This window comes from Pimephales promelas, chromosome 21 (assembly GCF_988280905.1).
Source record: "Pimephales promelas chromosome 21, fPimPro1.hap1.1, whole genome shotgun sequence".
Lineage (NCBI taxonomy): Eukaryota > Metazoa > Chordata > Actinopteri > Cypriniformes > Leuciscidae > Pimephales > Pimephales promelas.
Genome location: NC_142789.1, coordinates 17215486 through 17240316, shown reverse-complemented (window position 1 = coordinate 17240316; position 24831 = coordinate 17215486). Strand labels below are relative to the sequence as shown.

Below are 24831 nucleotides of genomic sequence, written 5' to 3'. Positions count from 1 at the left end.
AATAATAATAATAATAATAATAATAATAATAGAAAATTGTTTTTGTTTTACCTTTGATTCCAACTTTTAAGCAAACAGTCAAGAAAATGTAACTCCTCAATTTGTGTTGGCCTAAACTGTCAGTGAATACTTGAAATGCAATCGTGCTAATTAAAGATGCTCTATTAAGGTGCAAACGACATGCATACATGTTCTTCAGATTGTAAGTCCAAATCCTTTGTAAAATTGGCTCAAAAAATTGACTGAACTATATTAATTAGCTGCGTAGAAGGCCATAAGCGTTTAATTTATTTAAATGGAACCAATTGTAACACATGGGAAACGCATTAGTACTTGACAGACAACTTTCCCAGAGATGTTATTATGAATAGTTAGCCAATAAGTAGCAGTACTGCACATCAAAACACCATGACTTCTAAAACCCTGACAGCCCTGAAGTCAAGTAAAGTGTTGCAAGTCTGTGTTTTTAAGCTCCTGACAGCTCATAATTAAGCTGAAACACCTTTATATATAAGATTTTATCTTCTTTTATCGGTTGACATTGCCTACACTGTAGCCTATTGAAGCAGACAGTTGCATAATGTTAAAGGATGACACAAGGATGACTACATTATTTTAGAACTGAAAACAGTGGAAGTCTCGTGGTCATAGGCAATGATCTGATAACTCTTTGCAGTATCACATGGAGGGTAGATTTATTTATTTAACTTTCATTAGTAAGATATTTATGCAAAGCTTCTTAAGGGGCATGATGCTGGGACAGGGCCTGGAGCAGCCCACAGTTAAGTGCCTCGCTTAAGGGCACAACAGAAGAGAGAATCTCAGTAATTCTCCACCTCAGTCACTTCGACTGTAAACGAAACTGAACCACAGAACAACACAGATAAACACGGCACAACACAGTTAAAATGGTGACGCAGGGACCCAGGCGGGATAACCGGTGGTGGTACTGGTTATAAGTTGTCAGTGTTGGCGCTCAGTGATCTCAGTGACAATGTACGATGATCTAGTAGCAAAGATTCCGGGGAAACGAGACGAAGACAAAATCCACTCTAAGGATGACAGCAAGAAGAACAGGAAAGAACAGGAATCCACTCAAGACAAAATCACGAAGACAGGAACACACTGTGGAAGCACAATGATCTGACAACATGCGACACCAGTTACTGAACATATAAAGCCACACACAAAGTGGTACCAGCTGGCACTGCTGATCAGTAGTGATCAGTGACCACACCCACACTTACACACACACACACACACACACACACACACACACACACACACACACAGCACGCGAGACGAGAGAGAGAAAGTAAATGATCAAACGTGGCAGGCGTATAGCAACAGTTGCTAAGGTCGGTCTGGTCAGAATACATTTTTAAGGTGGGCCAATTGCTGCAACAGTCCATTAAGTGCAGAATTGGAAAAAAAAATACTACTACTCTCAAAAGAAGACATGAAGAAACAATAAAAAATGTGTCATAGTGTTACCATTAGGTGCTTCTGTGTGACCGGTGTCTGAAGCATGTGTTAAAACACACCAATCATGATTGGCTGAGTTGAGGTCAGGTGACAAAGCATAGTGCATCAGCAAGACATAAAAGGGCACGTTCCTCATGGAGCTCCCAGCTTCTGTGTCTTCAGGAAGCCACTTCTTTGTTTGCATTTGTGTGATAATGTTCGTCAAATTGTTCGTCTCACTCTGTGTTTTAGACATTACGACCAGCAGAAATGCTAAGTTGCAGTGCTTCTACTTTATTGTGGGGGACAACACGCATGATCTGCATGTTTTGTGTTTGCTAACAGGGCCAACTCGGTCAGTCCTTGAAATGGCTTACTATCCTCTTTGTGAGTGTTTCACATTAGATGGAGCTCTGCACTTGTCTCGCTCTCAGGCGTTTGCGCCTTGTGGTTCATATCCCGTGGTTCACATGCTGAGGTGGCGCAGCAGCTTTGATCATGAACTTGAGATTGGTGTTCCTGTATCTCTTGTCCTCTCTATTGACTCTCAAAGCAACCTTGCAGCTCAGATCCTGTCTTTGCCGAGGCGTTGTAGGGATTATGCTTGCAGTTTGAGGCGAGGGGCTGTTTTGTTAACCCTCCATGTTTGTGTTAAGAAAGCAGCAGTCTCTAGCAGGGGTCCGCCCAGTCTGCTCAGCTTTGCTGCTGGAGTGTGGTGCCTGTCCTTCTCCACTACTTAATGGTTATTGGGACACTAAAGGTTAAGGCAGTTTAATCCATGGAGAAGGCTGGGCTCTGCCTTTTTCAATCAATCCCCTGGTTGCAAAGTTCAGGCTATTCCCTGCCAGTGAGCTGTTTCAGGGCACCAAACAGAGCAATTCACCTTATTTCTACAAGCCCTGATGCTGCGGCATTCAGTGGCAATGGCAAGCCTCCTCGGGGGAGAAGTGTGTCACATCACAATAAAATGAGTGCTTAATCTTCCTTGATGCCCACAAGGAACTGTCTTGCCATCCCAAAACATTCTAGAAGCAGTCTCAAGTAAGATTCTGCCCAGAGAACGTGGCACCCACTCCTGTTTGGCACAAGTAGGTTGTTAAGGCCTTGAAGAAAATAATGAAAATAATCTCCTTTTTACTAGTCCACTCTTAATTAGGTACAGTTATTCCTGCCGGCAAGCTGTTTCAGGGCACTGAGCAGAGCACCCAAGTTGGATAGTGGGTTGTATCCAGTTTTTGCTTTTGGCACAAAAAGTATCTTAGGTTCACTTTCAGGGAGCAAAGTGTACCAATACTGAGTTTTTCAGTTCGGGAGCTGTTCGGAGTGCCGAACAGAGCAACTATCTCTGTAATCTCACGCCCTGACACTATGGCATTTAGTGGCCTGAGGACAAGTGCCCTTTAAGGTCTCGCTAACCCACCAAATTTGGTGTTTTGGGAAACAGCAGTTTCTAGCAGGATCCTACCAGATTTTTGCTCAGCAACACGGTCAGAGTATGGTGCCCACCTCCCTCTTCAAAGGGCATTGGGACATGTACAGTTGTTCGGGCAGCTGTTCAAACAGCACTTGAATCCAAGCCACTGCCTAGTTGGTACAGCACAGGAGTTCCTACATGAGCGCCTCTCAGGAGGGTTTGCCCCTGCTGCCCTTAAGGTATATGTGGCAGTTATTTCCCCTCGCCACATACCTTCTGTTAGAGCTTTTGTGGGAAGACCCAAGGTGTCTCCATATTTTCACGGTGCTAGACAGCTGAGACCTATCTGCAGGCAGCAAATTCGTTCTTGGTTTCCTTTCTGTGGTCTTCGAAAGTTCTCTTTTTTTAGAGGCTCCATTTGAACCCTTAGAGACAGCTTTAGAGTAGTTACTATTCTATTAGCATGGACTTTGTTTAGAACAGTGGGAGATCAGCAGTCTCTTTCAAAATAGCTTCCTCCTGCTTGGATTTTGCACCCCAGACTGGATTAAATTCAAAACATGCTTGTTCAGTCCTCAAGGGGGCTGACTGTGTTCATTGTGAACATTTCTACATAAGGCTTAGCACTTCTGCCTGGCTGTCTGCTTGAGGGTTGGGAGTCAGGCTTCTGTGCTGCATGGTTCGGGGGTTCCCTGTATGGTGAGGCAACATGGCGGCTTAGATCATGCAAGTGGAGTTGGAGGAGGAGCTTGAGACGGTAGTCTTTTCTCTTGCCATATCCATTGACTCACCGGATCCCTTTTTCAGATTTGGAAGCTTGCTCTGCGAATTCTTCTGATCCAAACAAGGATCCAATGTTGACCACATCTGGCTATGAGGAGTTAGATGTCGTCACACCTGACATAGTTAGCCTTCTGTGACCACCCATTTGGTCATACTTTAGGCCTTCCTCCACCACAAGAAAGATTTCACAAATTCGCACTCTTGAGATATATGTCCACCGCTGGGAAGGGAACGAGATGCCCGAAGTGTGGCAAAGCAATGCAGCATGCGGCTTCCTTCAACCAATTCAATTCTTGGGAAATCTGTGATGTGGGTGCCCTTTTATGGTCTTGCTGACGCACTATGACTCATCACATGACCTCAAGTCAGTCAAACATGACTGCTGTTTTCTGACACTTGCTTCAGACAACTGGAACTGGTCTTGGAGAAAAGAATCCCAATACGTCAAAACTATACATCAGTAACCTGATACATTAACGGTACTTCTAAATAGACTTACACAAGAAGAAGAAAACAAATCTTTTGAATTTATGCTGTATGGCATCAGTTACTAAGTTAGGATTTAGTTTTCATTTTAGCTAAGGTCGAATTTCTTTTACAGTGGATTTCTGTTTTTACCCTAAAATTTGAAAACAGTCATGGGAAAAACAATTTATTTTAGCTGGCAAAAAAGTGTACAACTTCATGCTCACACATTCAAAGTGAAGCTTTTTGTACATAATTAGATTTTAACACTCACAAACATGTTGCACTATTGAACATTAACAGTAAACTGAACGGAAAATGCATAACTGTATCCTTGATCTGGCAGACAGTTTTCATCCAGCCACAAGTACTTTGTGTGAAGTGGATGGGATTATTTAGTATAAAAAGAGAGAAAATGAGAGAGAATCCAATAAAGAGGAATGATTAATGAAGGAGATAACTGGAGGAGAAGCATTCAGGGGTGATTTTGGGACACAGGCAGTGTGTTGCAGTTACGCAGAAGAGTGGATGTCGAAGGCTAGTGACGAAGACATGAAGTATTTAAAAGAGTGTGATCAATTCCAGAAGTTATACCATATTAATGTCAATTAAAGGAGAACTCTGGTCAATTTTAACATTGTTACAAATTATGTTAATTCAGCCAGCTCGCATACCTGTATTTATTTCCTGTTTTCGGTCAAAGTCCACAGTAGTCGACTGTCGAGTTCGCGTACGCGAGCATTGGTAAAAATCACCAATATAGGGAACGTTCTTGGGAATATTCTTGGGAACGTTAGTTTTTGCCGTTTTTTTGTTAGTTTCCCAGAACGTAAAATGGTTAGCTGGGAGGCTGCATCCTTCGAAGTATGGATGCAGCACAAATCTTTTAGGTTTTAGTCACGTATTTATAATAAATATTTTCAAACTATTTCATGTAAATTTGAGTATGGGCCTGGAGCTTTGGACCATCACAATAAAGAATAAGCAGATATTAAGCAAACAGTCTACTAATACTCTGATGAGAGTTAGTTGACATATAGTTGCAAAGTTATTTCTAGTCAACAGCACGTTCAAAAGGGACCATCAAAATAAAGTGTTACTAACAAAGTTAATATGAAGTAGCATGTTCACGCATGACCAACACTGAAAAGTAATACTGAAATTTTGATAAGTACTGTATTTTTGAAGTGTCAAATTGTGTTAAAATGACAAAGTATGAAGATTAGGAAATCTCTGAGCTCAGTGGCTTATCAGCTGTATAAATGATGATAATTGAAAACTTACATGATGCTTTCAAAGCATTTAAATACCAAGTAGTGCCTCTTGGTTTTCCTGGAGAAAGCTCTTAAGATAAAAGGTAGGGACAAATCAGCTATGGTGAAGTGATTTTAATAGATTGATATATGCATCCCTTTGAAAGTCATTCTCATTATGCTCAAGAGACCTCAGGCCTTTGATATTCCTATTTGCTGTTGAAGAGAACAATATTTCTCTTTGTTGGTAAGACAGGGCAGTGTTTACAAAAGCCAAGTTTAGCATATTCTCTGTTTATCTGTCATTATCAGGCTGATGAATATTTGTTCAGAACACAAAATTTCTATTCCACACAGGACACCAAATGTCTCAAGATTATGAGAGAGAAAAGTAATGATGTATCACAATATTGGCAAGCAATGAACCTTTGATATACAGTACATCAATCTAGAAAACATCCATGCACCCATCCATCAATATACAGTATGCAGTAACCCACATTGCAAATCAGGTTTATTGGCCAAATATACTGACTTTCAGCTATTTGCTATGAACATATCAAACACAAGTTATTGAAATAGTTCAAAACAACAAATGTCTTAAGTAGTTTCCCCTTAAGTGGCAACCCTTTCATGGCAAGCATACTTATTTTTCATCCTATTGTTGTTAAGACCTGCTGCAAACGAGATTCTGGCAGCGTTTCTGAGGAATCTTATCCCATTCCTCATGAGCAATGGCCTCCAGTTTAGTAATATTCTTGGGTTTGTGTGCTGCAACCACCTTCTTCAAATCCCACCAGATATTTTCTATGGGGATCAAGTCAGGTGACAAAGATGGCCACTGTAGAATCTTCCAGGACTTCTTCTGCAACAAAGTGTTGGTTGAATTTGAGCAATGCTTGGGATCCATGTCCTGTTGGTAGACCGAATGTAGTGCCAAGGTAGTGCCAAGCTTCAGCTTCCTCATTGACGACATGTCGTCTTCTCCTGATTCTTCAATTAATCCATCTTGCCTTCCACTGCAGTTTTCCAATGTCAGAGGATACACAGCAGCCCTAGAGCAGGGTTCCTCAAACTCGGTCCTGGAGGCCACTGTCCTGCAGAGTTTAGCTCCAACCCTGATCAAACACACCTACCTGTGAGTTTCTAGTGATTCTGAAGACCTTGATTAGCTTGCTCAAGAGCTAAACTCTGCAGGACAGTGGCCCTCCAGGACCGAGTTTGAAGAACCCTGCCCTAGAGCAATACCGAGCCACCACCATGTTTAACTGTAGACAGAGCGTTCTTTTTAGCATATGCTTCATTCTTCTTCAGACATACCACTGATCCATGGGGCTGAAAAGTTCTAGTTTTGTTTCATTGCTCCACAGAACAGAATCCCAACTTCTGTGGCTTATTTATATGAGTTTGAGCAAATTTGAGATGACTTTTCTAGTGCGTTTGGGTCAGTAGTGTACATCTTGGAGTTCTGGCATGGGTTTAGTACAAATCTTACTGTCCAAGCTGAAACCTCAGTGTCTTTTGCCAGCAAGTCTCTTTTACAGCAGCTCATAAGTTTTTCTGAACCTGCCTTCTCAGAAATATGGTTGCAGCCGTTGATAGCTTCCTAGTGTAACCACTATACCTTTAACTTTGAACTTGTAAACTGTGCTTTCAACAGTGTCTCTAGGAACATTTTGTGCCTTCGCTATATTTTTTGTGTCCTGATGCTTGTTTGTGAAGGAAGATGACATCTCTTAACTTTTGGACTCTTTTGACTTACATGCCATACATTCTAACATGCAGTCAAACTCAACTCAACAAACCTTGCCAGTTCAGATATTTCATGTGTTCTAGGTCAAGCACGCCTGGTGCAACTAATAAAGCCCTTGATTTGTTGCATCAGGTGTGTTTGAAACAACACCTGTTTTCCAGATTTGTGCGGTTGTGAGGTATTCTATTCAGGGGGTTGAACAATTTTGAGACCGCAGGGGGTTGAACAATTTTGAGACCGCAGATTAAAAGTTGCAATTTCAGTTGAATTTTGGGGAAACCAATTGGAACATTTGTTGTGTTGACTGTTGAGCTATTTCAATTACTTTTGATTGATTTGTTCATTGCAAACAGCTAAAAGTCTGTACATTTCCAATAAATCTGATTTGCAATGGCGGTTCAATAATTTTGACTACAACTCTATCCCTCCTTCTATCTACGCATCCATGGAAAAATATTGCATTTCAAAGGAAATATTCCACACTAACCAAAGTGATTGAGTCACAGACCTGGAGATTAAACAACATAAATTACTGTGATTTGAATCGGTGGTGCAGGACATAAAACCATCAAGCTGGCTAAGATCACCACAGGCATAACAGACTCCAGCCAAATGCTGTCACAGGGACAGTCACTCTTAAACCTCATTAAGAAAACACAAGTGTCAAGAGTCAGGCGAAGAGATGCTTTTCCCACCGTGTGTCCCCTCAGGCAGAAGAGGAACATAACCACCCAACATCTGATGAAGACAGGCGTCTTAGAGATGGACATTGTGATGTCCTTAATGATCATCCCCGCAGGGCATTTGGACGGATGGATGGATGGACAGAGACGACTTGCCAACAGGCCAAATGAGCAGAGGGGAGAAAAAAAATCAGCAGCAATAAACTTGTAATGAACGCAAGCTGTGTCCCTCAGGACATGTGGGGCCACTACTATTGTCTTGAGTAGAAAGAGGATGTGAACAGTATTGAATAAAATCAAACAGTGACTATGGCCTGGTGCAAGTCCACATCTGCACAACAACACAATGATGCAGGGGTGTTTTCTCACAACAAGAACACAACAAATATAACAATAATTAATATAAAATAAAATGTTCATTACACAAAATAAATATAAAATGTTATATTATATTTTACTATATATATAAATATATCATAAATTGTACATTTTACCACTGTTTGTCTATGCAGAGATTAATAATTTATATCTGATGTTAAGAGTGTTTTAATCTAACACTTTGCATGACAAAAAAGGTCATGCAAATTTCATGAATTCAATCGACTACATTTCTGTCACCAGGCTGCCATGTGACATTTGCACTTGTGAAACACATCAGAATCCTTGAGTGGAAACTTGACTAAGAAGAGGAAAAAGAATATCTAATGCACAAGAAACACTACCAAGTGTTACTGCAAGCTACCAAAACTAAAAAGAAAAAGGCCAGGCTTTGGATGACAGATTTGTCCCTTTCTGTGTACATTAAATGACAAGCGAATTGACTTATGAACCCAATCTAGTGACTAAAGATTCCCATGACTGGAAACTTTAAGGGAAATCTCATTGCCACTGAGGATCTCCATGGAGAGAAAGCCACAAGCACGTTCTCAGATTTTCAATCAATACAGACCAGCCATTCCCTTTTAAATGATCTATCCCTGGGAAGACAGCTGTGATCCGGACATAATGCCATTTACAAATTCCAGTTCTCTAATCTTATTCGGGCGACACATATGAGGTAAAAACCAGGTTACACAGAGTTCATTGCTGGGCCAACCTCACCTTGCAGGTCCTAAATCCTCACATTTAGGAAATGTGCTTGCTCCCAGTCCCCTAAGACCATCCTTTCCCCTCACAAGCTCTTAGCGGTTTCTGGGGGCTGTTTCACAGCTATTTTCCAGGGGAGTGGCTTCTTGGTGTATAGCACTAAGATTCTCTCATTCCACCCCGACCCCATAGCCCTCCTAATACTTCATGTGCCGTTTGCCGTTTCCACAGTGACGTCTTGCTGTATTCTACCAAAAGTGTTGCGGTAATGCTGCGAGCAACAGAGCGGCGTGTGTTAATTTACGAGCAGTTGGTCCAGCTCAGGAACATTCATTATGAGCACCACGACCGATTGGAAAATGAGGGATGACTGTGCCTTTGGCACGACAAACACAGTTCTCACCCAGCCGCAGATTAAATTGTTTGTGTGAAGTGGTTGGGATTATTTAGTTTAAAAAGAGAGGGGGACAAGAGTGAATCCAATAAAGAGGGATGATTAATGAAGGAGATAAATGAAGGAGTGAATTTTTGGACACAGCACACTGTAGAAAATGTCTCGGATCAAATAAATAATGATGAAAAAACAAGAAAAGATTTATTTGATTATTTACTTGACTGTATACCATTCCAAACTTTCAAGAATAGAAGAATGTTGATGCATCCTTTTTTTCTGCGATATACTCCAATTTGTAATAGCAATCACTGAATTTGAGTAGGATTAATGGTTGTTTTTGTGTTCACATAGTTTTACACTAAAATGAAAAGAAAAAGGGTTTCTGGTTTCAAAATGAACCCATCTGGTTTTCAAATGTACTGCCTTAAAATTGTAGTCATTTCAAATAATAAAAAATAACTTAATTGAAGTTAAAATGTGTTAAACTATGTAAAAACATATGTTGCCATAATAACTTATAAATCATGTCATTTTAGAAAACCTGAAGAAAGTTATCCATAGAATTAGCAGTAGAAAAACGACATCATGTGTTGATTGGCTAATGGTACCTCAAGAAAGTACACATACTGTAGCAAAACAATAGACACAATCCTGAGCAAATGGGATGGGGGGAAGCTCTCCAAAACAAACCAGCGCTATCATCTGCTATAATATAATGGGATATTGCGATTAAATGTTGCTTGTAAGAAATTTCATTTGACCTTGGTTCAGTCACATCCACCTCTTCCCAGCATGCACTGTGGTATGAATAATTAATATGGATGAATTGCTTTACCATTTACTACCTTTATTTTCATTGTTGATATTGATTTTATAGTTGCATTTAACATAGTGTCTTGAATGGAGATACGTTTGTTCATCTAATTAAAACTATAATTTGATTGTTACCTTTTCATCTTGTGTTTAATGTACCAAGTGTTGAGGTCTGTGTATGATATTTAAGGATTTCTTGCAAGTTTCGAGCAGCAGGTGTTTTGCTCCCCATGACATTTATTACATAAACAAGGGATGTATAATATCCATTAAAATTAATATTTAACATCAACCATTTTTTTGTATTTTTTTTTTTATAAAATATGTCAATAAAATGAAAAAAAGAGGTATATATCCAAATAGGTAATTGTTACACTGATGCCAGTTTTTAAGTAATGGAATAGAACATTTAAACCCAAGAGTTTACATTTACACCCTAAAATGTAAGAATTTTGCATAATGTTTTACAAACCCCTATTTTTTATTTTATTTTAGTTTTATTTTATTTTAATTTTTTGCAGAGAAGAATGAATAATTAAAAAAAGCTAAAAAAAAAGATGTGAATTTGAAAGAAGAATATCTGTTCTAAGTGTTAACCCTTGAGATGACGCCACAGAGATTTGTTTTTCATGTTTTTTTTTTATTTCATTGAGATATGTCTTCAAATACATATTATATTTTGTTGATTAAAAAAAACAGGTACTTTAATCTCTATGGCATGTATATTTCTTAAACATGAGATGACGTGTGACACAGGGAAAAGAAACTGTAGAACTCTTTGAGTTAATCTAAATATGTAATGGGAGTTTTTAAGTTGTGGCAATTTTAAATTTTTAGTTCTCTCTCAAAAAAATTCACTGTGAAATGTTCCAACAGCTTTTTTTATATATGGTGGATGAAAAAGGCTCAAGGAAAAACATGAAGCAAGCGAATATCAATTCTAAGTGTTAATCCTCGAGGTGATGCCACAGGTATTTGTTTTGGTTTTAGATTTTATTTACATGGCATGTGTCACTTATGTCATAAAGAAACATTTTCTAATATAATATATGCAGTTCTTTTTAAATAAGCTACAGTACAATGTAATTCGTAGCTCAGAGAAAAGCTTGTGTCATGAATACTGCATCATTCCTGTACCAATGCAGGAATGGAGAACAAGGAACAAAAATGTAGTGTGTGTGTGTGTGTGTGTGTGTGTGTGTGTGTGTGTGTGTGTGTGTGTGTGTGTGAGAGAGAGAGAGAGCATAATGTCATTAACCCTCTGTTCTGCTCTACATCTGTAATGGTCTGCTAGGTCAAAAGTAGACAGTTGCTACATACCATCACAAATGATCATAACCCTCTTAATGGTGCAATGGGTCCCAATTACACCCAACAATATGACAGCTGCTGAAACATTACACACACACACACACACACACACACACACACAATTATAGAAGGGAGACTGGAAAGACTGCTTTCGCAACACACATTCACACACAGTCCATCTCTCACATGCACATGACACACACACACCTTCCTCTGATGGCAGAGAGCAGAGAGAGGAGATTGTTAGCAGATAGGTCATTCGCAAGGCCAGTGTCTCAGTAATCCTAACAGAACAGATTCTAAAACACAATTAAAGTGTATCAGAATGGAGGCTTCTTCATCCGAAATCTGGCCGTGATGTTACATCACAAGTGTTTCCAATTACGATGATTATCCACAAACATTTGGACAAAGCCAGACTAATTATTTGACATGAGAACGCTGGCCGGTAATAAATGTATATATTTTTGAACAGATATCTGAGATGCGTTTAGAAATGTGAAATTATGATGGTAAATTCCTCTAATTATTATTTTTTTTCTTCTGGAAGGATCTCTGATGGCTCAAGGCTCCAGCTTCTTAATTAATATTCTTTAAGAATACAAGCTTTGCGGCCAGAGTCCGTCAGGGCAGACGGATCACGGGTTATTATTTTTCTTTAACTAATCATCTAAATATTAATTGCACAGTTTGAGCCCCAGTGGGATATGTATAACCACTGGCAGTGTTTTAAAATCCCTGCTTTTTATTCTGCTTTCTTTTTAAGAGCTTTATTGGATAGATATTATTCATCCCAGTAGACTGCTTTTTTTCTGGCTTCATGAACATTGACTCATTGTGACTGAAACTGAAGACTTCATCTCAACTTGCTAAAATATTTCATAATTTTTTAATGACAGAAGAAAATTTATGTAAGCTTTTTTTTTTGTCTTGGGGTCAGTAGTTACAACCTTTTATGCAGCTCTGCTGAAGCATGTCATTGAGGCACCGTTTACATGAAGGGAAAACGAAGATATTTCCCTGCGGTTTGGCCTCTCATTTACACCAAAACCCTGTTTTTATCACAGAAATCGATTATTTCTAAAAACTCCGGCCAAAGTGGAGATTTCTGAAAACGCCGGTTATGTGTTGTCGTGTCAACTGGGAGAAACGGCGTTTTCGCTTGTCGATTCTGAGGATTCTGATTGGCTTGCATTGCTTTATCGTTCTCCCTACACTGCCACCCATAGGTTTGGCATATGGTGGCACTCGACGGCATATTTATGAGTCGTAAACGTGTTTTTTTTGTGTAAACGTTGGCTGAGACAGTATTCCAGGTTCAATACAACTCAAGATACGTGCCACGGATACTGTTGCTTTCCACTAAAAATAATCATCACTCAATTTCTGTAAACAAAAAAATATGCTTACAGCACATGCATTTATAACATGATGCAACTATTCAATAAGTATTGTTTACATGGAGCAAACTTTACTCACAGGAACTGCATCAGCAACACACAACCAGATGTTCATTATTATAAACAAGATTAGTCTAAAATATTTTCTGTTGTAATAAAAAAATATTTCACAACTACTTCTGAATGAGCTTAAAAGCAAGTTCATCCAAATATTTAAATTATGTCATAATTTACTCATCTTTATGTCATTCCAAACCTCTATGATTTTTTTTCTGCATAAGATGTTTTGAAGAATGTGCCGGGTTGGTCTTTTCAGTACAATGAATGGAGACTAGAGAGTTAAATTATGGTTATTCACAAATAATATTGACTTCCTGCATGCTTAACTGGAAACAATGAAAATTTTCTATTGTTTGATTTTTAGTTTTGAACTCAAAACCGTCTATTAAATTTAACACATTGTTTAATAGTAATGTGTTTTTACTGATACTGGGAATGATAAAGTAACATATGACTGCCAAGGTAAAATAATACATAAATAAATAAATATATATAGTATAAAATGTATAAAATGTATAAAAGAATGACTATATATATATATATATATATATATATATATATATATATATATATATATATATATATATATATACACAGTATATATACACAGTCATTCTTTTATACATTTATACATTTTATGCTATATATATATATATATATATATATATATATTCATTCATTCTTTTATACATTTTTTTTCCCCTTAGTGGATGGGCTCAGGAATTGTTCCGATTAGGCGGCACCATTATTCAAATGGAACTAAAGTAATTTCAACTTCAGCTATTATCATCAGGTCGGGTCTTGTCCAATTTTTTCCTTATACTGTAAGGTTAAACAAAAATCGGGGGTTCATTTTGAGTGCATTTATCTTGGCGCTAGTGCTGTTAAAGCTTGCCCTTGTGTAGGACAGAGGTAAAATGCTAAATGAAAATGACAGTGAGTGTGTGTGTTTGAACATGCATGCCCATCTGACACATTACCACTCCCACACTCCTGTTCAGATGGCATATTTGTGATTTATAGTACTTAGCATTTCAGTATAATGTAGTCAGCTCTGCCTAACATGTTTCCAGCCCTCCTGGTGACAGCTTTTCCCTTTTGCAAGATATAAAAAGTGGGACAGCATGCTGTGGTCAAATTACTTTTCTCATCACTGCTGTCTTTGAAGTGCAATTGGACATTTTGTCACTTTGGTTTGTGTCGACCATTAGGTTTGAGATTCGCAGCAAGCAATGCGAATGTAGAAAGACTTTAGGATTCTGCTTAATCTTACAAATTAAACATGTTGAATGACTCAGTCTAGGTTCCGACTTTCAAATTGCATGTGTCATCTGATTCACACTGTGCTGTATTGGTGCCAATCTGTCTGTCCGTCACCGTCGCTGTAAAAAAATGTTCAGTCCACTTACTTAAAAAAAAAAAAAAATTAGTAAACCCGTTGCCTTAAACCTATGTAAATAAACTTCATGCTTAAAGGGACACTTCACCCATTTGCATTAAGCTTTGTATCTTTAGATAACCCAGTCATATTTTTGAATGGTCATGGTTTATTCTCTTATTTTCCCCTGAGATGGGAGAAATAAGGATTTAAGTGTTTTACTTCCTGCTTATTATGACGTAAAAAATTATCATTTTGAGTCATAATAAGCAGAAAGTCACATTTCATTAAAAAGTATAGAGATTACAAACATTAGCTCATTATTATTCAAGGATGTGGGACCCACTCCCCCTACAGGCCTATAACAGATCAGTGGGTAAGACTTCACTTACTGAATCAATATCAGCCATCTTGTTTGAAGGCTAAGCTAACAAGCGCTGTGGAGATTGGAAGTATGATACTAAACAGGATATGGAAGAAGAGGATTTTGAAATTCTGCTGCTCGAATCCGATATGGCTAACTTTACGAGCCGCGATATAATGAAGAAGCTGATGGAGGAACCGGAGGCGGCTGCCTGTCGCAGTCGAGGAGCCCGGACTGGCTCGAGATGGGCGGACTCTGGCTATTCTCTGCTTTCTCAAACGACAGTATGTTTGTCCTGTTTTAGCCACTATAGCTTCTTCGAAAGGGAGGGGTGAGCAGTGGGCCCTTAGTGCAACTCGCAGCCAAACCGCTAGATGTCGCGAAAAAAAATACACACTGCACCTTTAAGTTTAGTCAACTGATCACTTTTTACAGTGTATCTACCTATCTACCTGTTGTGAACTGTTGATATTTATGCATTTTTATACATTATCCAGTCATCCACCATTGTGATGCAGCTTTATAGTGACTTGTAAAGATCAGGCATTGCATCTGTCTATGAATTGGTTTCTGTTTCACCCTTAACAAAATGTGATACATTTTCTGATATTTTTTTTTTTTCATTTTTCTACATTTTACAAATTCTCTTTAAATGTGAGAGTTAAATAAAAATCAATTAATGCTCCTAACACATACACTTAGAAAAAGAACATGTATCTCACCTCTGCAAAAGTGTTTACTTGGAAAGATGCACAAAACACTTTAGAAACCTTGCAAGCATCATAATGCCTTCTCACGAATACCTTTTAGCTAAATGCATTGGTTATGGGAACAGTAGTGTGTCAGTTTTATGCACAAAAGCTTTATCCTTCAATCTAAACAAATGTAAAACATTATCAGGCAAGAGTGCAGAGAGTTATCACCTGCTCGACTGCTGTTGTCAAGCATCCACCAAGCCGGAGGTCGTTCCAAATCTCAGTGACAAGTATGAACTGATAATTTGCCATTATGTGTCATTTAAGAGCAAAGGGCTTAGTGGGCAATTTCCTGCATAAAATTACCCTGATTTTACAATGACATCAGTCTCGTACAGTGCAAATCTGTCCCAGTAAAGAAAGTCTGTGCTCCATAACTCTAATGGATCCTTTACCTGGAAGAGGCTGCTGGTTTTACAAACATGAAGAGGGGGTGTTTGCTGTGAGTCTAATGTTGATGGAACAGGAAAGTGGGTAATAATTTCCTTTCCACCCTGCAGCTCTTCCTCTCGGCGTGTGTATCTCCAGAACTCAGCCTACATTTTATTGAGACACGAACTCCAGGAAAAGGATGAGAAAAAAAAAAAAACAGGACATAAAACTCAGCCTTGCACACAAGCATACAAACGTAATTCCCTGTGTGTTTTTCATTTCATGACCTAACATTGACTGCACTAATGTTCAAGATGGTACATTTTATATTAGGCCTGAATCCACATGAAATCCCCATCAGATTGAATTTAGTCTTCGCTCCTAAACAGTGCCTAATAGCAGAATGTGTAAGAACACTTCAAACACTGCGTTGTCCTACCAGCATCTATCCTGGGGATAGTCTTTGATCACTGCAGTACCCTTAAAAGCCTTAATTTCACAAACGCCTATATCATCAAAGGGATGCAACAATTAATGACTTTATAAGAGCTATTTCTTTGCACTTTAAGTCGCAGCATGCTTTAACGACTTCAATTTAGAGAAATCCACCGGTAAACTTTGATAGTTCAAGATTTAATCTTTGTTACATTCAATGTTTATTGAATGTAACAAACCTCATTATGGACTGTAGAATGTATACATGGACATGTATACAATGCATTCAACAGGGCTACATACAGTAGCCTATACTGTTTAATGGACCCCATTGACTTTCATTTCGTGTAATTTTTTTTTATTCGTCTTTGTCCTCTAAAAGAAATAAAGCCATACAGTTTTAGAACAACATGAACAGAATATATTTTTTTGTTGAACTATCCCTTTGAAAAATAATGCATGCAATTGACTAGCAACTTAGCATCATATATGATCTTAAATGGATACTCCACTTTTTTTGGAAATAGGCTCATTTTACAACTCCCCCAGAGTTAAACAGTTGAGTTTCACCGTTTTCAAATGCATTCAGCCGATTTTCTGATATTTAGAAGAATATCAGTAACCAGACAGTTTCTGGTCTCATTGATTTCCATAGTAGGAAAAAAATATACTATGAAGTCAATGAGACCAGAAACTGTCTGGTTACTGATATTCTTCTAAATTTCAGAAAATCGTCTGAATGGACTCGAAAACGGTAAAAACTCAACTGTTTAACTCTGGGGGAGTTGTAAAATGAGCCTATTTCCAAAAAAGTGGAGTATCCCTTTAATGAGTCTGAAGGTAATCCAGCTAACAACCAGACTGTACAAATAAACACTGCATGGTATAAGACTTGATGATTTTATTAAATAACCCATAAGGCCTTTGATCCTGTCAATTCGAAACAAAACAAAGTGACTTTGTTTAATTAATGCCCTGAAATAACGAAAAGGTTTGCGGATAAAAAGATCAACTCGGCAGGGGCCGTTGGAGACAAGCTAAATATAAGTAATCAGACATACAATTAAGAATTGCTCTAGATTTAACGCTGGGGAAATTTTTTTTGATTATCTGTGCGGCTCTGTTCCACCCCTCCTCTCATGCTCCAGCCTGAGTATTTCAACTGTAAAGCTACACATCTCAAAGGTTCTATCCCTAATAAAGCAGAAATGAAGTAGTTTGAAAAAAATCACTTGATCTCTAACATCCCGTTGTATGCATTTGATCTGTTCGACTTCACGCAAATTCTAGTTTAAAAGAGGAATCAAATATTTTGCACATCAGAGGGACCTTCAGTGGCATGTTTGTAGCTCAAGTCATAGGAGATAGAGGGTGTTTGAAAATTGTTGGCGGTGAGGAAAAGGAGGGGGAGAAGGGAGGAAAGCATGAGAAAGGAGATGGCAAGGCATGCAGTTGCGAGTCAGAATCCCTCTATTACTGATAAGTTTTATCTTACGTCTGTTTTCACTCTGCATTCCTCTCACTTTTTATGTATTAAATTCTCAACGCCTAGGTGCGCTTTCCAGTTCGCTCAGAATTTCAAGATTTTGAATACATTGTTTTTATGTTCTTTTATTTTAATAACCCTAGTGAAAAAAAGAAGAAAAAAAACTATACCAAAATGCATTTAAAATACATTTTATTACATTCGAAGTATGCTACAAACCATTAACCTTACTGGCATATCGCTTGAGACAAAATTATATAAATATTAAAATCAAAATTTATTTGAAGTACTTTATAGCACAATGCACATTTATTAATATTAAGCCTAAAATGTGTTTACATATCACTATTAGTAAGGATAGTAGTCTCTGTATAATATCAGTATTTAAATGCAAGATATTTAACGTATACCTAAAATATACAGTGCATAGCATAAGTGAATAAACCCATGCTAAAGTTGACTAAAAAGAGCAATAAAAAATCTATTAAAATAGCCCCACATCATCCCATACCCTTCACTATACCTAGAGACTGGCACGGGGTACTTTCCATAAGATCATCTCTCAATGCAAATCAAACCAGCTATTAGGCTAACTGAAATAAAACCATGCTAATCTCTAAATACGGTGAAGGGTATGTGATGATGTGGGGCTATTTTAATTCCAAAGGCCAAGGGAACTTTATCAGGATGCATATTATCCTGGATCCATGAAATAATTGGCCTTTAAAAATTAAAATGTGCCTACCTCTATAGGAATTTAACATAGGGGTTTCCAGACTTATGCACCTTGTGTTTTAAGGAAGAACATTTATTTATTTATGATACATTATTCATTCACAATGACATAGATGATATCGTTCAAACTTTTTCAATGGAGGGACAGAAAGCTCTCGGACTAAATTTAAATATCTTAAACTGTGTTCCGAAGATGAACGGAGGTCTTACAGGCTTGGGACGACATGAGAGTGAGTCATTAATGACATAATTTTCATTTTTGGGTGAATTAACCCTTTTAAAGGTTGGATTTTTCCTCATTTTTTTTAACTAAGGCATAAAAACAATTTTTAAAAGATGATTTTCCCCCCCCTCTTTTTAGTCAACAACAGGTTTGGTGTATTCACTTATGCTAAGCAATAGTTCTTGCAATAGTTCTTGCAAACTTGCAATAGTTCCAGTTTATCACAATCAAATATACTTAAGAATATCTTTAGTTATAAAGTACATTTAGTACAAAAATAGTTGTTCAAATTTAGCAGACTTTAAATATACCAGTTTAGTATTGCAGAGTATTTATATTAAGTACATAAATATGTAAATATGTATTATAAATAAATATGTATTATTTTGGTGCATTTATTTTTCACTAGGGAAGCTATAATACATAGGCTAGTTTAAAAAATGCACACATGCTCCCCTGTGATTTAGTTACTGTAGGTGGAGTGCTTTAATCCCTATAATTATTTCTTAGTTTTATAATATATAGGTAATTCTTTTTAATTAAGAAGCTAATTATGTAGCTTGATTAATTGCTTAGACCTAATGTATGAAGGAAAATGCACCTGTCACTTTCACACAACACAGTCCTCTGCCGCAGTACACATGGCACGGCAGTGTACACACACACACACACACACACACACACACACACACACACACACACACACACTGGGTTTCCCCGTTTTATGCGGACTTTCATTGAACATGATTTTTATACTGTACAAACTGTATATTACATCCATTAACCCAAAACCTACCCCTAAACACAACCCTCACAGTAAACTTCTGCATTTATACATAAATAAATAAATTAATTAATTAATACATTTAAAAAAAAGAATTATTATGCTGATTTCCTCTCAGGGACAAAATATGTACCACAAGGTCAAAACATTCTGGTATATCTTTGTGGAGACATTTTGCCCCCACAACGTGAAAAAGCTGAAAGATTATATGATTTCAAGGGGAATGTCTATACTTAAAAATCATTGATGTTGTGATACTGTTTTTGCTTTAAGATCAACAAATAATAACCCAAAATGATTGTCTTGAAAATGTCATGCATAAGACTTTTTTCCCTGTCCTGGACTCAGTTTTGACTTTGACCCGGTCTTGTCTTGGACTCTATCCTCTTTGGACTTGGTCTTGACTTGGACTCGACTAATACCAGGGACCAAGACCAGGGTCTTGGACTCGACAACGGTGGTCTTGACTACAGCCCTAGTTCAAAATATATCTAATGCACCACAAAAAAGCATGGAGAAACAAAAAGTAATTCAACTATGAAAAAAATGCCTTCTTATTATTTCCCACATGTCCATACCCTTATGCCCTCCATTTCACCTAGTACAGTCTAATATTTAACTGAACCACTTACTGTTATCACTTTTTCATTCTCAGGGGCAAACCATCAGCCTGCTTGTCACCATGTTGCCTTTACCTGATAACCGTCAGGTCCCGAGGCTATTACCTAGCATAACCCCTCCCCCAACACCAGGCAACACTTACAGTGGCCATTTCTAAATAACCACCGATATTCGTTCCTGTTGAAAAGACCAAAGTCTGGCCGTGATAGATGCTCTCAAGTCAAATCAATACCACTTCAAATCGCTAGTACACGGTGCACATTATACTTTCTGGATATTAAAAGAATGAAGAGGTGATGTTCAGTTCACAGCATAACTCCTGAACAGTTTGATCCAGATGTACTTCGGGAGCTTTTGTCATGAGAAAAAACACTGTTTTCCTCCTATATCTATGTTTTTTGTCTTTCTGTGTACGTTATATAAATAAATGAAAAAGAGAGAAAGGTAAAACGAGAACGAGGAACAGCTTGAAAGAGAACTGTAGAGGGAGAGGAAAGAAATACGATACAGACCGTACTCAAGGTCACAGTCATGGCCATAAGGCCCTTTGATGATATCAAACCCTTCACCTAGTCCAGCTTCGGCATCATAAATGAATGAGGGAGCGCGAGAGAAAAACACAGAGCATCCTGTCAGGCTCATCATAAACAATACATCAGACGCAAGAGAATTCGGGACATGATAGGTTGATCTTCACAAGACCTTGCAGCAACAAGTGAATGCCGGGCAGCTTTGCCTTCATTGGCGAGGAGCACATATTTCTCTTTCTGGCAAATTGTAAATTTCGCTCGCGCCATTCACCTTGTTCTTTACAACTGCACCAAACACATGCATTATAAAATAGCTCTGTTAAACGGGATCTAACTTATTTCTGGAGATATCTTCTGGAGGAAAGCGCATAAGGGTGCAGAGCTATTTCCATGAATATTTAATTCTCCCGTCAGGTCCTTAATGACTGTCCGTAAGGCAAACAGCTCTTTCCCCAAAAGGAGGGGAATTTGACTCCACATACCCAGATTAACTCAGACATCAGGCAATTAAAGCACAGGACTGCCCTCTCATCTCTCCGGTTGATGCAGATTAAAGGGTCATGAAACCCCCCTCTTTTAGCTCAAGTCTAGCTCACAATCTTTTTGAAAAATACAACTTAAATGGGTGTGGATAGCAGTGAGAAGAAGGGAGGGGAGTGGGTGTGGTATGCCCATCACGGTCATCGCCAGTGTCCCATGCATATCGACTGTCACTAAAAAGCAGTGGTAAAACGTAAGGAAATGCTAGAGTTTTTATATATATATAGCTGGCAATTCTATTTAAATTTTATTTAAAACATATTAAGGTAGGCTACATGTATAATTATAATGTCATTATATAAAATATTTGGGTGGTTTATATAGACACTATAAATCGATTTGAAAATTATGCATTTTCCGCTTTAAAAAAACATTCCGTGCATAGCCTAGATCTATGCGCCCCCCCTCATAATAAAGAAAAAAATGCACACATACACACCTCTGAAGGGATAGAAAAGTCCTCGGGACTTGGTACCGCGTCACTCGCAACACGCAATTTGTGTTGGTTGTCAACAAGGCAAAGTCCACTATTCTCCACTTCTCGCAGCTCTCTCTCAAAAATGTTTGCGGCACACAGTTTAGTTTAGATCATAGACTGCTTATATGTGTCCATGGTTGATGGCAAACCAACCGTCCAGAGCCAAATCTAGCCCTGGCAGCATCGCGGGGAAACATATTCAACCCACTTGGACATTTGCACCATGAAAACAAACACTTGCATCCCTTGATTGCCTCTTTCATCAACTACGCGATATCACAGTTTGACATGTCTGTCATTGGAAAGATCCTGTGGTGTCATGAATAATTAAAAAACAGTGTCTTCTCATAGGATATGAAAACTCAGTCTCTTTAATAATTATGAGACACCGATGAGTCATCAAGCACTCACAGTGCACAGCTACGTCACAGCCTGCGACGTGGACACGATGAAGATTTTAAAGACAACTAAAGAGAAAAAAAAACTCAAATTCAACCATTTTAACCCTACTATTAAATCTAACAGATGCTAACATTGTCATCAATGCTGTTCAACACACATACCTCTGTTAAAATCTCAGAAAATTTGGTTTGGGGTTTCATGACCCTTAGATGGTCCAGAAAGAGATAGTCCAGACAAAAAAATGAAATTCTGTTATTATTTGCTCCCGATCATGTCTTTTTAAACCTGCATGCATTTATTCTTGTCCATTACACACAAAAGGGGGGATTTGTCAAGCGGTTATTTTATAACATTTCAAAAAGGAACCCAAACACCCAAGCAACAAAAATGTATCATAGGTCATATTGACGTTTAAATGTCAATATGACGACAAATGGGGTTACCAGTCTAATCACGCCACCTTCACAGCTGTCTTTCAGTGCCCTGCCTAAATCTGAGAACACTGTTGTGAGACTGACGCGGACGAAGGACTCTTATTTAGCACAGGAAAACCAAGGTACACTGGGGAGCATATCCCATAGTTTAGAGAAAATATGCAATTGCAGCCAATCCAGTGGAGGGGACTTGGAGAATATGCATATGACCCGAAGGAAGCATATGGAGAAACACTGGTGTGGTCAAGCCTCAGGTGGAATATTTCAACCCCAGGGGTGGCAATGTGGCTTGCCAAAGTAAAGACACATGCTCAGAGAGGCTTACAGTGGAAATACACATGTGGGGGTCGCTCAGAGGAGGGCACCTAGCCACGAAGAGCGCGTACTGGACAGAGCAGTGCCAAGGCTGGGCCTGCCTCCTCCGGGGACAGAGCGTGCAGGTTCACCACCTAGTCCCGGAAGGGAGTGGTAGGAACCTTGGGCACATTTCCAAACCAGAGTTTCAGGATCACATTAGAGCAGGCTGGCCCAAACTCCAGGCACGCTTTGTCAACAGAGAATGCGTGCAGGTCCCCTCCCCTCTTGATGGAGGCCAATGCAACCAGGAGCGTTGTCTTTATTGACAGGAACTTAAGCTCCACTGATTGCAAAGGCTCAAATGGAGCACTCTGCAGGGCAGTTAGAACCACTGAGAGGTCCCAAGAGGGAACGAGAGAAGGGCGAGGAGGATTCAGTCTCCTCACTCCTCTCAGGAACCTGACGATCAGGTAGTGCTTCCCAACAGATTTACCTTCGATTGGTTCATGGTGTGCAGCAACATAGCCTTGAGGGTGGAGGGAGACAGCCTTCGCTCCAACCCATCTTGAAGGAAGGAAAGCACGACACTGATCGAACATCTCCGGGGGTCTTCAGGTGAGAAAAGCGCAAGTTGAAAAAAGTTCAACGTGTAGACGAGGAGGTGGCAGGCAAGTTGCGACATATGTAGATCACCTTGTCAGTTGATGTATGCTTCTGTCGCGGTATTGTCTGATCGGACTAGTACGTGCTGGTTCTTGAGCAGCGCATGGAAGCAGTGCAGAGTGAGACGTACTGCCAGCAACTCGAGTCAATTGACATTCCATAGGTGCTGGGGTCCTGTCCAGTAGCCCGCAGCAGCATGTCAATTGCACATGGCGCCCCAGCCTGTGCCTGGAAAAGCATTCTAAGGGCACTCCAGCCTGTAGAAAACTGACGTTCGACCACAGGGTGCAGGTTGGAGTAACTGGTACTCGAAGCATGTAGTGTTGCCATGCCAACCTCGGGACTCAGTCGCGAAGCCAAAGCTGAAGCGGTCTCATATGTAGCAATCCGAGCCGCGTTGCCGTGGCTGTAGATGCTATATGCCCCAGGAGCCTCTGAAATAACTTCAGTGGAGCCGCACTCTTGCGCTTGTTTGCCAGGTATGTCAGCAGTGGTTGAGTGGAGAAGGCGACCGAGACAAAACCGAGAAAAGAAATCCTCTGCACGGGGCAAATCCTCTGCACGGGGCTCTTTTACCAGTTGACCCGAAGGCCCAGACGAGCTAGGTGCCGGAGCACTGGGTCCCTGTGTTCGCAGACCTTTGTCTTGGGAGTGAACTATAAAAGCCAAGATAGTTCAGAATGTGAACCTCGAGTTCCCATGGAGGAACAGGGGCTGCCTCGACAACCTTCGTGAAGGCGCAAGGAGTATATTAGGAAGGCACAAGGAGTACAATAGTGCTTTGTCGAGCCATAGTGTTTTAAAAAGCATGTATAGAAGTGCCACATGCACTATACTGTATCATAGAAACTTTATTTTTATATTTGTATTTTATAAGTTGGTTATTGTAATATTTTGCACGCTTTTGGCACCTGCCCAGGGACTGAAGATGGGCATTAGCTTTTAGCTAAATCTGGTACAGTATATTGGACATTGTCCCTAACTGTTAAATAAAATATAATAAATAAGTGCCCCATGCACTTGCGTTCAAAAGGCAATTTGACCTAAAATGAAAATACGATCCATATTAAAAGTGGCGTTTTCTTTCTAATTACGCTTTTGCACAAAAGTTTGACTCGGTTAGATTAGCAAAAAGAGCCCAGGATCAATTTTGGTAAGAGTTACCCTTTAAGATGTAGGACAGTCTTGTGCACTTACTTCCTGTTGCATGCACATGCTCTCAAGTGGCCAAGATCTCAAGTGTGGGTATTTGTACAGGCCCAATCAATGACCATAAACTTGATAGTTAGCAAGAAAGATTATGCCATGTGAAAGGATTTTTTTTTAAACATAATGATAACACATTCACCATTTTTTACTTATTTTATATTGACAGACGTCAAAAATGAACTTTTGTTGAATAGAAAAGAGCTACATGACAGTTATTGTATTCCAAAATGCATGATCAATTATTAG

At 39.0% G+C, this 24831-nt stretch overlaps 1 long non-coding RNA gene across 3 annotated transcripts in view; it reads right to left on the bottom strand.

Moving 5' to 3' along the window:
- LOC120480326 (uncharacterized) overlaps window positions 1-24831 on the bottom strand; it is a 98049-nt gene that overhangs the window by 33938 nt on the left and 39280 nt on the right. The window lies entirely within an intron of this gene.